Below are 14,407 nucleotides of genomic sequence, written 5' to 3'. Positions count from 1 at the left end.
CCTCAAATTTTGTACACAAGTCATAATACATCATATGAAGCTATTCAAGACTTCAAATAGTATAAAGGAGAGTAATAACTCAATTAGACAAGTCAGGTCGTTACATTCTCCCCCACTTAAACATACGTTCGTCCTCGAACGTGCCAAGAATTGTCTTCCAAGCCATCAAATCACTATTCCATCTTACCGCGCACATACCCGGGGGTGATCCCACGTCACCCTATTCGACATAAGCCCGGCAACACCATCTCAATTGAGATTATTCCTTTTATCCATATTTGTAAACTTTAAGACTAAATTTCTTACACTCTAAACATTTTCAAAAGGCCTGATTTTCACATGAACGCATGGTATTAGTGTCAACTGGATTTAGCAACTCGTGCCTACGCACACATCAACTTTCTTGATAGTGTTGAGGTACTTCAAACAATATTCGGGGTGTTACATTCTCCCCCACTTAGGATCATTCGCCCTCAAACACATAACATAACTTATCCCTTCTTTTGCAAATCTCACTCCCCAAAAATTTACTAACTCCCAAATTTTTCAGAAATTTTGGCATAGTCTCCCCTTTAATTGGTCCTATCCACCTGCCAGAGTAACACCAAAACAACTCCTAACAGCACCTCCACAATCCAACAAAACATCACAAGGTATATATCCATAACACTAATCTCAGCATTACAAGCATTGCATTAACATAATGATATCAGGACATGAAGCACATCATATGTATGCTCATCACCACATATCTGGTCTTAAAAGCTGTTCATAATTAATTCCAGCATCATCAATTAATCTCATATTAACTAACACCTCGTTTTGAATTTTAACAACACTGACAACAGAATGTGAGGCATGAAGACCTCGTAACTATTTACCCGACTTAACGAGTCACATTTAACGCCACCTGGGCACTCACCTCGTAGGCTAAAGCTCAATAATTATAGCACAATTATGGCACAGAAACACATAAAAGAATTATCACATAAGCCTATCAGGCATAACTCCCTATTAGTACCATAGTTCAAATTTAACTTCACAAAGGGAGAATTTAAACTCATAAATATTTCACCACAAGGACCTCGTCCTTATATAACTTCCACTGCGGCTTGTAGTCTGGTTTAAATATTTCACATCATATAAAAATACGAGGATCTCATCCTCAACTTCGAATCACAAGTATTTTGCACATTGTGCCAACTGAAATTTTCAATTTCTTTTCTTTCTTCTTTTCAATAAATTTTGTAAACAATTTTCACAATACATAATGAACCCTCATACCGGTAGGGCATATAATTCATAAAATTGAAATCAAATATCCCGAAATCACATCAAAACTCACTGTAGTGAGTAATAAAATTTACTTTTGGACTTATAGTCCTCAATGGTGCCCAAAAATAAAATGATAGACACGGGCTAACATAATCAAACCTCCCAACATGGATAAACATATAAGTAGTTCACAAAATTATGATGCTCACCCATAAGCAGAGCATAATAGGATGACTCACCTCAATATTCAGAACTGAATCAAATTAAGGAGAATTATCCTTTTATAACAAATCAGGATCATACATGTAACAACACCATCTAGTGTATCGGCCTCAGCCAAATCATAGCGATTATATCAACGGGTCGGGCCTCCACCTCTTAGGCATCCTCTACACATCTTTCCTCTACCCTAACTGGCTGTGCACGTGGGGTAGTAGCTGCACTGGGGCCCATAGTCTGAGTGTTCTGATAAAATCCACCCCTCCCGAGTCTGGGACAATCTCTCATAATGTGCCTAGTGTCACCACACTCATAACAGTCCCTCTGAGGTCGCGACTGGTCGTACTGAGTCTGTGCTAGATAACTGGAATAACTATTATAATAATCTCGTGTCAGTGGTGCACTATAAGTACTTACTGGAGCACCCCAAGTAATCTGATGTGCAGACTGAGCTGGCCGACTGTTCGAGCCTTCTCTATAATGGGTCCTAGCTGAAGAGTAAAATTCAATGAACCCTCTAGATCTTCGAGACCTTTTGGCCTCCTTATACTCCCTTTCCTCGCCTAAAACACCCTCAATTTTCCTTGCAATCTCCACTACTTGTTGAAATGGAGTATCAGTTTGCAACTCTCGAGCCATGCATATTTTAATATCATAATAGAGCCCCTCAATGAATCTGCGGACCCGTTCTCTGACTGTAGGAACCAAGATAGGTGCATAACGAGCTAACTCACTGAACTTGATAACATATTCTTACATTGTCATAGTGCCCTAACGCAACCGTTCAAACTCTGTGCGCCACGCATCTCGGAGAGTCTGAGGAACAAATTCTTTTAAGAACATTTTCGAAAATTGAGTCCAAGTTGGTGGTGTTACATCGGCTGGTCTACCTTCTTTATAGATTTTCCACCACTGATACGCTGCGCCTGACAGTTGAAATGTAGTAAAGGCAACTCCGTTCATTTCCATAATACCCATGGTGCGGAGAATACTGTGACAATTTTATCAAAATCCTTGGGCATCCTTTGTAGCTGTGCCACTGAAAGTAGGTGGACTATACCTCTTAAACCTTTCAATTCTCTTTTGTTCTTCTTCTGATGCCCCTGGCCTGACCTCAAGCTGAACCGGAATAACAGGTTATACCGGTACTACACCCGGAACCTGACCAATGTGAACCTGCTCCTCTGGAGTCGTGGTAGGAGTCTAAGCTACTCCCCCAATCTGCGAAATATTTGATGCAACAGAGATCAATCCCGCCTGAGTTAATGTACCAAACATACTCAGGAACTGTGCTAAAGTCTCCTAAAGTTCGGGGGTAACAACAAGTGCTTATGGCACCTATCCCCCAACTGGAGCTACTGGCGGCTCCTCAATTGTTGTTCTGACAGGTGCTCTAGTTGCGGCACATGCCTTTCATCGGCCTCTACCTCTTGCGGCCCTATCAGTATGCGCGGGTGTCTGCACATCTGACCCGGTAGCACGTGTCCTCACCATCAGTGAGAGAATAGAGATATAAAGGCTCAAATTCCAAATTCAACAAATTCTGCATGATAGGAATGAAAGAAGTGGAACTTTCCTAATAGTTCAATAGCCTCTCGAAGATAAGTACATATGTCTCCGTACCGATCCGAAAGAATCTACTAGACTCTTTCGTGACTCGTAGAACCTATGAACCTAGAGCTATGATACCAACTTGTCACGACCCAAAATCCCACCACAGACGTCGTGATGGCACTTAGTCTCTAAGACTAAGTAAGCCAATTTTAATTACAGTACAAGCTATTTGTTTTTGTAATAAACAAAACCAACAACGAAAATAATTATAACACCTTCCCAAGACTAGTAATAATGAGTCACGAACTAGAACTGAATACATAGAATGATTACGAGGACCAAATAAACAATACTGTTTGATTAAAAATTAATAGTACAATGAAATGAACAGACTCCAAGGGACTGCGATGATCGAGCAACTCTACCTTGAATCCTTGCGATCACACTCTAACTCTGTCCGGGTACGATACCTCCAATACCTGGCTCTGCACAAAAATGTATAAAAGTGTAGTATGAGTACACCATGGTCGGTACCCAGTAAGTATCAAGACTAACCTCAGTAGAGTAGATATGAGGTATAGTCAAGACACTCACTAGTCTAATAACCTGTGCAATATAGTATACAAAATAATACTAAAAAATAACTAGCAATGATAATAACAAAATCAACCAGTGATACAACAACAATGCAACAAGAACATCATAATTATTGCTCAGACGAATAAGGAACACAAGTACAACCAATTAATCAAGTCTTTCAAATATAAATTCTTTCACCTATATGTTTTTCAAATAATAATCTTGAGGATATAATACTTTCCAATTAATATATTTTCAAGTAAAAGTCACAATGTGACACCTCATTTCACAATCATAAAAATTACGAGTCTCAGCCCACTCTCATATTTTCCACGGCACCTCGTGCCTATATTTCTATCACCATCGCACAGACAACTCACGTGTCAATAATAAAATCATCATATTTTCCCTTGCACCACATGCCCATATTATTTTCATAACTCCACGGACAACTCACGTACCAAAATATGAATGTATATAAGATCCGCAGGATCAATTTATTTTCAATAAAATAAGGTTAAAATATTTAAATCAAGTAAGAAATCAACAAAGGAATGAAGTTATTTTAGAAATAATTTGGGTGGAGAAAATAACATTTCAATAAAAATAAAACATCAGATAAACTACTGATTTGGATATAAAATTTATTAAATTAAAACATACTAGAATTTTTCTTTTATTTAAAACAAATCAATCATCAAAAACAAGTATAACCCAAAAATATAAATCCTCAAAGTCTCGTACTAAAAAGTCAAGATCAACAAAATACATCAAGAAATACAAAACACTTAATATCAAGTGAAATAATACATCACGAAAAATACACGAATTTATAAATTACGAAAAAAAATAAAATAACCAAAGGCAAGTGCAGCCATAGAGAAATATCAACAAAAGGGAACTCCCGAGGTACCTCCTCATAGTCCCAAATCATAAATAAATTCACAATCTTTCATTTCCTTATATCACCGCGGGAGCCTTCACATTAAATTTTAAAAAAATTATTTTTTTTCCGAAATAGCATCCCACATTTTAGCCACCCTTATCACACCACATGACTTCTAGTAGTTCCCCTACTAGCCACGCATTTCAATCCACCCTTATCTCACCGCATATGTTTCAACACCCTGACATTATATCACCGCATGACTTCTAGTAGTTCCCCTGCTAGCCACGCGTTACAAGCCACCGTTTTCTCACCGCATGCGTATCAATATCACAATATTTCACAAATCGCACCTCAAGCGCCCAAATATCACATCATAATATAACTTGCACCTCAAGTTCCCAAATATTACAACATATAAGCACACCAAGTGCTCAAATATTACAACATATCACAAATTGCACATCAAGTTATAACGATCCGGCCGGTCATTTTGAGAGTAATAGCCCCGATCCCCTATTTACTGCTTCTCCCATATCTATTTCTGCTACTGTGACTTGCTGGGAGATTTCGTTTTGGTTTTTTTTGGAGTGATTTGGGACACTTAGTCCCTAAACGAAAGCTTAAGTCTTAGGATTTTGACCGTAGTCAGAACTGTATGAAGACGACTCCGGAATGGAGTTTTGTCAGTTCCGTTAGCTTCGTTGGGTGATTTTGGACTTAGGAGCGTATCCGGATTGTGTTTTGGAGGTCCGTAGCTCATTTAGGCTGGAAATGGCGAAAGTCGAATTTTTGGAGTTTTGGGCCGGTAGTGGACTTTTTGATATCGGGGTCGGTCTCCGATTCCGGAAGTTGGAGTAGGTCCATAATGTTGAATATGACTTGTGTGCAAAATTTGAGTTCATTCGGCATCGGTTGTAGGAATTTGAAGTTTCAAGTTCTTTTAGTTTGAATTGGAGGGTGATTCGTGATTTTAGCATTAGTTGATTTGATTTGAGGGCTCGACTAAGTTCGTATGGTATTTTAGGATTGGTTGGAATATTTGGTTGAGGTCCCGTGGGCCTCAGGTGTGTTTCGAGTGCTTAACAGATCAAAAGTTGGATTTGTGTTGTTGCTGAAGTCTTGAGGCTTCTGGTATTTTCGCAGCTGCGGTGGAGAGACCACAGGTGCGGGATCGCACGTGCGGAGAGTTAAGCGCAGAAGCAGAAAAATGGAGGAGTGCCAGGGGTCGCTGGTGCGAGGTAAATTCCGCATCTACGATGCCCGCAGACGTGTTAGGGTCATCGCAGGTGCACAAGGTCTGCAGAAGCGGAAGGGATTTCTGCAGGCGCACACGCGCAGGTGCGGCCCTTTCATCGCAGGTAAGAAGGCATAGGGGGGTAAGTGATTTGCACAGATGCGCACATTTTGCCGCACAAGCGCACCCGCAGGTGTGAGCCCAGGCTCCGCACGTGTGGAAATACCTGGGCAGTGGTTAAAACCGAAGGGCTTCGCGATTTTTGTCATTTTGGACTTTGCAAACTCGTTTAGGGCTATTTTTGAGAGCATTTTCGAGAGATTTCCTTGAGGTAAGTCCCTTGTGATTATTTTGGTCAATAATCTTGTTTCCCCATGTATTTTCTCACCTAGTTAGTGTGTATTTAAGGTGGAAATTGGGAATTGGGGGCTAGGGATTTGGAAATTTGATTTGTGGATTTGGAGGACTATTTGGTATCGGATTTTAGTAAATTTGATATGGTTAGACTCGTGAGTGAACTGGCTTTTGTATTTTATGACTTTTACCCGATTCCGAGACGTGAACCCCACGATCGATTTTTGAGTTAATTTCAGAACTTTTGTTAAAGTATAGATTTCATTAATTAGATGAGTCTATTATGGTTGTATTTATGATATGTAATTGCTTTTGGCTAGATTTGGTCCATTCAGAGCTGGATATTCGTGGAAAAAGCATTCTTACCGATTGATTTAGCTTGGTTCGAGGTAAGTGGCTTGCCTAACCTTGTGGAGGGGGACTCCCCGTAAGATTTTGTACTATTTTTGATATATGAGCGTCGTGTACGTGAGGTGACGAGTACGTACACGAGCTAATTGTGTAAAAACTTGATTTTTTTACTAAGTAATAACCTGATTTCTTTCTCATTTGAGTTTCATCAACATATGTAGTATCCTGCTAGATTTAGAATAGCATGCCTACTTGCCTTAACCATTTACTTGAACTATGTGCATCATGTTTAGTGAATTTATCTGACTTTTCTTAACTGGTATTTAGGTTGAACTGTAGAATTTGTGCAGTAACTATTGAATTCTATTGTTTTTGCTGCATATTTACTTTGGGACTACACAACGGTATTGCGGGAGATCCCCCTGCACTGCATATTTACTTTGGGACTATGGAACGGTATTCCGGGAGATCCCACTGTACTGCATCTTTACTTTGGGACTTCGGAACAGTATTTCGGGAGATCCCATGTACTGCATATTTACTTTGGGACTATATAACGGTATTCCGGAGATCCCCCTGCACTGCATATTTACTTTGGGACTACGGAACGGTATTCCGGGAGATTCCCTTGTACTGTACATTTACATTTAGGACTACGAGATGGTAGCTCGGGAGATCCCCTGTTGTGTTTCTGTGTACTGAGCTGTTATCTTCTATGATTTCATTGTTGTTAAATTCCAGCCTTTATTTTATTGCGGTATTACACTCTGTATTGTTTTATTATATATTTACTAGTAGGGCCCTGACCTGACCTCGTCACTACTCGACTAAGGTTAGGCTTGGAACTTACTGGGTACCGATTGCGGTGTATTCATGCTACTCTCTGCACATGTTTTTCATGTACAGATCTAGGTGTACTTTATCAGCCGCACTATCAGTGAGCCGGGACAGCTTTGGAGACTTCAAGGTATATATGCCGCGTCCGCAGACCTCCAAGTCCCCTTCTACTCTTTCTCATGTCCAATATCTTCTGTATTTTTCCTTGTTAGATTCTGATGTATAGAGACACTAAATATTTCCTTCTGTATTTTGTGATTCACGATGTTCCGGGTTTTGGGATTTTTGTGTATTTTTGAATAGTTGGTTAAATTTATATTTTTATTTCTTTATTCCGCAAAAATGTTAGGCTTACCTAGTTGTAGAGACTAGGTGTCGTCACGACGTCACACAGAGGGGAAATTAGGTCGTGACAAGTTGGTATCAGAGCTCTAGGTTCATAGGTATTGTGAGTCACAAATCGAATTAGTAGAGTCTCGCAGATCAATACGGAGATGTCTGTACTTATCTTCGGGAGGCTATGGAACTGTTAGAAAAATTTCATTACTTTGATTCCTTGTCGTACAAAAATTGTTGACTTCAAAAACTTCTAAACTTCTGTATTCTATTCTCTCCCAGATGGTGAGGACACATACAAGTAGATCTGATGACCAGGCATCCGCGCTTCCTGCTAGAGCCGTGAGAGGTCGGGGTCAGGGTAGAGGCCGAGGACATCTACGTGGTGCAGCCAGAGCACCCGCACGAGCTGCTATAGAGGAGCCCCCACTAGCTCCAGCTGGAGGGCAGACACCTGAGGTACCTATTTCTGTACCAGCCCTCCAGGAGACTCTAGCCCATTTTCTAAGCATGTTTAGCACCTTAGCTCAGGCTGGATTGATTCTACTTGCTCCTGCCACACTTCAGGCTGGGGGAGGAGCACAGACTCCCATCGCCGGTACTCCGGAGCAGCGGCTTCAGGTCGACCAGGTTCCAAAAATTGTACCAATACAGCCGGTAGCTCCAGCTCAGCCCGAGGTTAGGGCAGCAGCTTCTGAGGTGGGGCAGCTCAGACTTGATAGGTACAAGAAGTACCACCCACCTACCTTCAGCAGATTGGCTACAGATGATGCTCAGGGTTTTCTAGAGGAGTGTCATCTTATTCTCCATACTATGTGCGTAGCGGAGACGAGCGGGGTTTCTTTTACTACATTCCAACTTAGAGGAGCAGCCTATCAGTGGTAGCGTGCTTATGAGTTGAGTAGGCTGAGGCAACTTCATTTACATGGACTCAGAGTATGTCCCTCAGAGCCTCATGGACTCAAGGCGCGTGAAGTTTGAGCAGCTACGCCAGGGTGCTATGACTGTGTCAGAGTATGCAGTCCGTTTTAGTGATTTGGCCCGACATGCACCGGCCTTAGTTTCCACAGTTCGAGAGAGGGTTCGACGGTTTATTGAGGGAATCCATCCCAGCATCCGGAGTAGTTTGGCCAGGGATTTAGAGATGGATATTTCTTATCAGCAGGTTGTGAATATTGCCAGGAGATTTGAGGGCATGTTTGCCCGGGACAGAGAGGAAAGGGAGGCCAATAGGTTTCGAGAGGCAGGTTATTATTCTGGAGCTCGTGCCCCAGCAGCTCGCCATGGTAGAGGTTATGTGAGCCGCCCCGTTCATTCAGCTCTTCCAGTCTCCAGCGGTGTTCCAGCTCCTCCTAGGCCCTAGGAGCCTTATTATGCACCGCCAGTATCTAGTGTGCCTCTTGCACGGGGTGTTCCTAGTGGTCAGTCCAGCAGACCTAGCTCGAGCCAGTCCCAGCAGCCACGCCCTCCCAGAGCTTGTTTTGAGTGCGGTGACACTCGCCATGTGGTGAGGGATTGCCCCAGGATTAGGAGTGGTGCACCTCCACAGACTTCTCAGCCACAACGTGCTCCACCGGGTCCTCAGGCTATGATTATAGCACCAGCTACCACCCCACCTTCTCAGCCAGCTCGAGGTAGAGGTCGGGGAGGTAGAGGTCTTCCTAGAGGGGGAGGCCAGGCCAGATATTATGCACTTTCTGCTCGTATAGAGGCAGTTGCTTCTGATTCTGGCATTACAGGTATTGTTCTGGTCTGTCATAGAGATGCGTCGGTATTATTTGACCTAGGCTCTACATATTTTTATGTGTCCTCTTATTTTGCCCCGTATTTGGGCGTATCTCGGGATTCTTTGAGTTACCCTATTTATGTGTCTACTCCTGTGGGAGATTCTCTTGCTGTGGACCGCGTGTATCAGTCATGTTTGATTGCTCTTAGTGGTTTCGAGACCAGAACCGATTTATTATTGCTCAGCATGGTGGACTTTGATATTATTTTGGGCATAGACTGGTTGTCGCCCCATTATGCTATTCTTCATTTCTTAAAGCTCAACGAATGGTTGAGAAGGGGTGTGACATGTATATAGCTTATGTGAGAGATGTCAGTATTGATACCCCTACAGTTGAGTCAGTTCTAGTAGTGAAGGACTTTCTAGATGTGTTCCCAGCTGATCTTCCGGGCATGACGCCCGACAAAGATATTGATTTTGGCATTAATTTGTTGCCGGGCACTCAGCCCATCTCTATTCCTTCATATCACATGGCTCCTCCTGAGTTAAAAGAGTTGAAGGAGAAGTTACAGGAATTGCTTGATAAGGGTTTCATTCGGCCAGTGTGTCACCTTGGGGTGCTCCTGTCTTATTTGTGAAGAAGAAGGATGGTTCTATGTGGATGTGTATTGATTAATGCCAGTTGAACAAAGTCACAGTGAAGAACATGTATCCATTGCCTCGTATTGATGATTTATTTGATCAATTATAGGGTGCCAGAGTGTTTTCCAGGATTGACTTACGTTCAGTTTATCATCAGTTGAAAATTCGGGAGCCAGATATCCCGAAGACTGCTTTTAGGACCAAATATGGTCACTATTAGTATCTTGTTATGTCTTTTGGGCTGACCAATGCCCCAACAACATTTATGCACTTGATGCACAGTGTGTTCCGGCCTTATCTTGACTCAATCATTATTGTGTTTATTGACGACATTCTGGTATACTCCCGGAGTTGGGAGGATCATCAACAGCACCTGAGGACTGCACTTCAGACCTTGAGGGAAAAGAAGTTATATGCAAAATTTTCAAAGTGTGAGTTTTGGCTAGACTCAGTGGCATTCTTGGGCCATATAGTATCGAGTGAGGGGATCCAGGTGGATCCGAAGAAGATTGAAGCAGTACAGAGTTGGCCCAGACCGTCCTCATCTACATAGATCAGAAGTTTTCTTGGTTTGGCAGGGTATTACTGTCGCTTTGTAGAGGGATTCTCATATATTGCAGCACTTATGACCAGGCTAACCTAGAAGGGTACTCTGTTCAGGTGGACAGAGGAATGTGAGGAGAGCTTTCAGAAGCTCAAGACAACTTTGACTACAACCCCAGTATTGGTATTACCTACAGGTTCGGGGTCTTATACTGTATATTGTGATGCATCGCGGATTGGTCTCAGTGTGGTGTTGATGCAGGATGATAGGGTGATTGCCTACACGTCCAGACATCTAAAGGTGTACGAAAATAACTATCATGTCCTCGACCTTGAGTTAGAAGCTATTGTTCATGCCTTGGTGCATTGAGGATGCAGGGGAGGCTATGTGTGCCCAATGTAGATGGTTTGCATAAGTTGATTCTCCAGGAGGCTCACAGTTCTTGGTACTTTATTCATCCGGGTGCCGCAAAGATGTATCAAGACTTGAAACAGCATTACTGGTGGAGGAGAATTAAGAAGAACATAGTAGAGTATGTGGATCGATGTCTGAATTGCCAGCAAGTAAAATATGAGCATCATCGACCAGGTGGATTGCTTCAAAGGTTAGATATTCCAGAGTGGAAATGGGAGAGGATCACTATGGATTTCGTTGTTGGACTCCCACGGATTCAGCGGAGGTTTGATGCAGTTTGGGTGATTGTGGATAGGCTGACCAAGTGGGCTCATTTCATTCCTGTGATGACTACATACTCTTCCGAGCAGCTAGCTCGAATCTACATCCGTGAGATCGTCAGGCTTCATGGAGTACCAGTATCTATTATCTCCGATCGGGGTACGCAGTTTACATCACGGTTCTGGAGAGTTGTACAACATGAGTTGGGACCAGTTCTTGCCACTTCCTGAGTTTGCTCACAACAACAGTTATCAGTCCAGCATTCAGATGGCACCGTATGAGGCTCTGCATGGTAAGCAGTGTCGGTCCCCAGTGGGTTGGTTCTAGCCCGGCGAGGCCAGATTATTGGGTACGGACTTGGTTCAAGATGCCTTGGAAAAGGTGAAGGTGATTCAGGATAGACTTCACTCAGCCCAGTCCAGACAGAAGAGTTATGCTGACCGGAAGGTTCACAATGTGGCATTCATGGTTCGAAAGTGATTCTTGCTCCGGGTTTCGCCTATGAAGGGCGTTATGAGGTTTGGAAAGAAAGACAAGCTGAGCCCAAGGTTCATTGGTCCATTTGAGGTGTTGCGTCGAGTTGGGGAGGTTGCTTATGAGCTTGCCTTGCCTCTCGGTCTAGCAGGAGTTCATCCAGTATTCCATGTTTCTATGCTCCAGAAGTATCACGGCGATCTGTCTCATGTGTTGGATTTCAGCTCAGTCCAGTTGGACAAGGATCTATCTTATGTTGAGGAGTCAGTGGCTATTTTAGGCAGACAAGTCAGAAAGCTAAGGTTAAAGAACATTGCTTCTGTGAAGGTTCAATGGAGGGGACAGCCGGTCGAGGAGGCGACTTGGGAGACCGAGCATGTTATGTGCAACCGTTACCCTCACCTTTTCACCACTTCAGGTGTGTCTTTATGCTCGTTCGATGACGAACGATTAGTTTTAGAGGGGAAGGATGTAACGACCCGGCCGGTCGTTTTGAGAGTAATAACCTTGATCCCCTATTTACTGCTTCTCCCATATCTATTTCTGCTATTGTGACTTGCCGGGAGGATTCGTTTTGGCTTTTTTAGAGTGATTTGGGACACTTAGTCCCTAAACGAAAGCTTAAGTCTTAAGATTGTGATCGTAGTCGGAACTATCTGAAGACAACTCCGAAGTAGAATTTCGTTAGTTCCGTTAGCTTCGTTGGGTAGTTTTGGACTTAGGAGCGTGTCCGGATTGTGTTTTGGAGGTTCGTGGCTCATTTAGGCTGGAAATGGCGAAAGTCGAATTTTTGGAGTTTTGGGCCGGTAGTGGAATTTTTGATATCGGGGTAGGTCTCCGATTCTGAAAGTTGGAGTAGGTTTGTAATGTTGAATATGACTTGTGTGCAAAATTTGAGGTCATTCGGACGTGGTTTGATAGGTTTCGGCATCGGTTGTAGGAATTTGAAGTTTCAAGTTCTTTAAGTTTGAATTGAAGTGTAATTCATAATTTTAGCGTTAGTTGATGTGATTTGAGGGCTCGACTAAGTTCGTATGGTGTTTTAGGATTGGTTGGTATATTTGGTTGAGGTCCTGGGGGCCTCGGGTGTGTTTCGAGTGCTTCATAGCTTGTCCTGCTACTCTCTGCACATGTTTGGTTCAGGATAGCTCTTTTCATGCACATAGCCTGCCCTGCTTCTCTCTGCACATATTTTTCGTGTGCAGATCCAGGTGCACCTTATCAACTGCACTATCAGTGAGCCGGGACAGCTTTGGAGACTTCAAGGTATATCTGCCGCGTCCGCAGACCTCGGAGTCCCCTTCTACTCTTTCTCATGTCCATTATCTTCTGTATTTTTCCTTGTTAGACTCTGATGTATATAGACACTAGATTTTTCCTTCTGTAGTTTGTGATTCATGATGTTCCGGGTTTTGAGATTTTTGTATATTTTTGAATAGTTGGTTAAATTTATATTTTTATTTCATTATTCCGCAAAAATATTAGGCTAACCTAGTTGTAGAGACTAGGTGCCGTCACGACATCACACGAAGGGGAAATTGGATCGTGACACAAGTGCTCAAATATTACAACATATCACAAATTGCACATCAAGTGCTCAAATTTTATAACATATCACAAATTGCACATCAAGTGCTCAAATATTACAACATATCACAAATTGCACATCAAGTGCTCAAATATTATAACATATCATAAATTGCACATCAAGTGCTCAAATATTTCAACTTGCCACAGAAATCAACAACACATTATTTTTCCACAATAAAGAGCCATGACTCGATCATAATGTGCACAACATCTTAACAAAATGTTCGGGAGTGAACAACTCAACCGACTAATATTTCACAATTTGTCACTTTGCCTCAATATGATTCATGGCCTTTATAATTCAATTCCAAATTTTCAACAACGTGAACAGAAAAGTAATTCATCTTATTAACTAAATTTTTCATTTAAATTATTTGTAGGTAAAATCAATAATGAAAGTGTTTTCCATAAAAATGGCAACTCAAACAAACACAAAGTTCACATAAAAGTCAAGTGACAATCACACCAAATTATCATATAAAAATAACCTCGGCAAACAAAGAATGAGGCATGACAAATAAGGGATTTAATAAGTTACAATAATTTTCCAACTTAATACTTAAGGGTGTATACGAATTTCAACCAATATAATTTGCACGTACAAACCAAGTACGTACTCGTCATCTCGCGTACATTGTTTTAAATTATACAATTTCCACATAAGACTCAATGCCTAAGGGGTAATTCTCCCACTCGGGGTTAGGCAGGATACTTACCTCGTTTCACAACCAATTTCAAGATTTCAATAAACCTTTGCATCACGAATTTGTGTCCGAAAGCTTTAAATCTAGTTACAAATAATTCAATATACTCAACAAGAATCGTAGGAATTAATTCCATATGAAAATATAAATTTTTCAACAAAATCTGAAATTTAACTCAAAAATTGCCTGTGGGACTCACGTCTCGGAATCAGATGAAAAGCACAAAATCCGGTAACCCATTCAATTACGAGTTCACCCATACCAATTTTATCAAATTCCGATATCGGATTGACCCTCAAATTTTTATTTTATATTTTTGGAAGATTTTACAAAAAATCTGATTTTTCTTCCATAAATTCACGGATTCATGATGTAAATGAGTATGGAATCATGAAATATAATCAATATAGGATAAGGAACACTT

The 14,407-nt window shown here is 41.7% G+C and overlaps 1 protein-coding gene across 3 annotated transcripts in view; it reads left to right on the top strand.

Annotated features, from left to right (window-relative positions):
- Positions 1-14,407, top strand: part of LOC108944382 (uncharacterized) — a 67,719-nt gene that overhangs the window by 41,065 nt on the left and 12,247 nt on the right. The window lies entirely within an intron of this gene.

This window comes from Nicotiana tomentosiformis, chromosome 4, assembly GCF_000390325.3.
Source record: "Nicotiana tomentosiformis chromosome 4, ASM39032v3, whole genome shotgun sequence".
NCBI classification, from domain to species: Eukaryota; Viridiplantae; Streptophyta; class Magnoliopsida; order Solanales; family Solanaceae; genus Nicotiana; species Nicotiana tomentosiformis.
The sequence above is the reverse complement of the archived record's forward strand: the minus strand, read 5'-3'. Positions and strand labels throughout refer to the sequence as shown.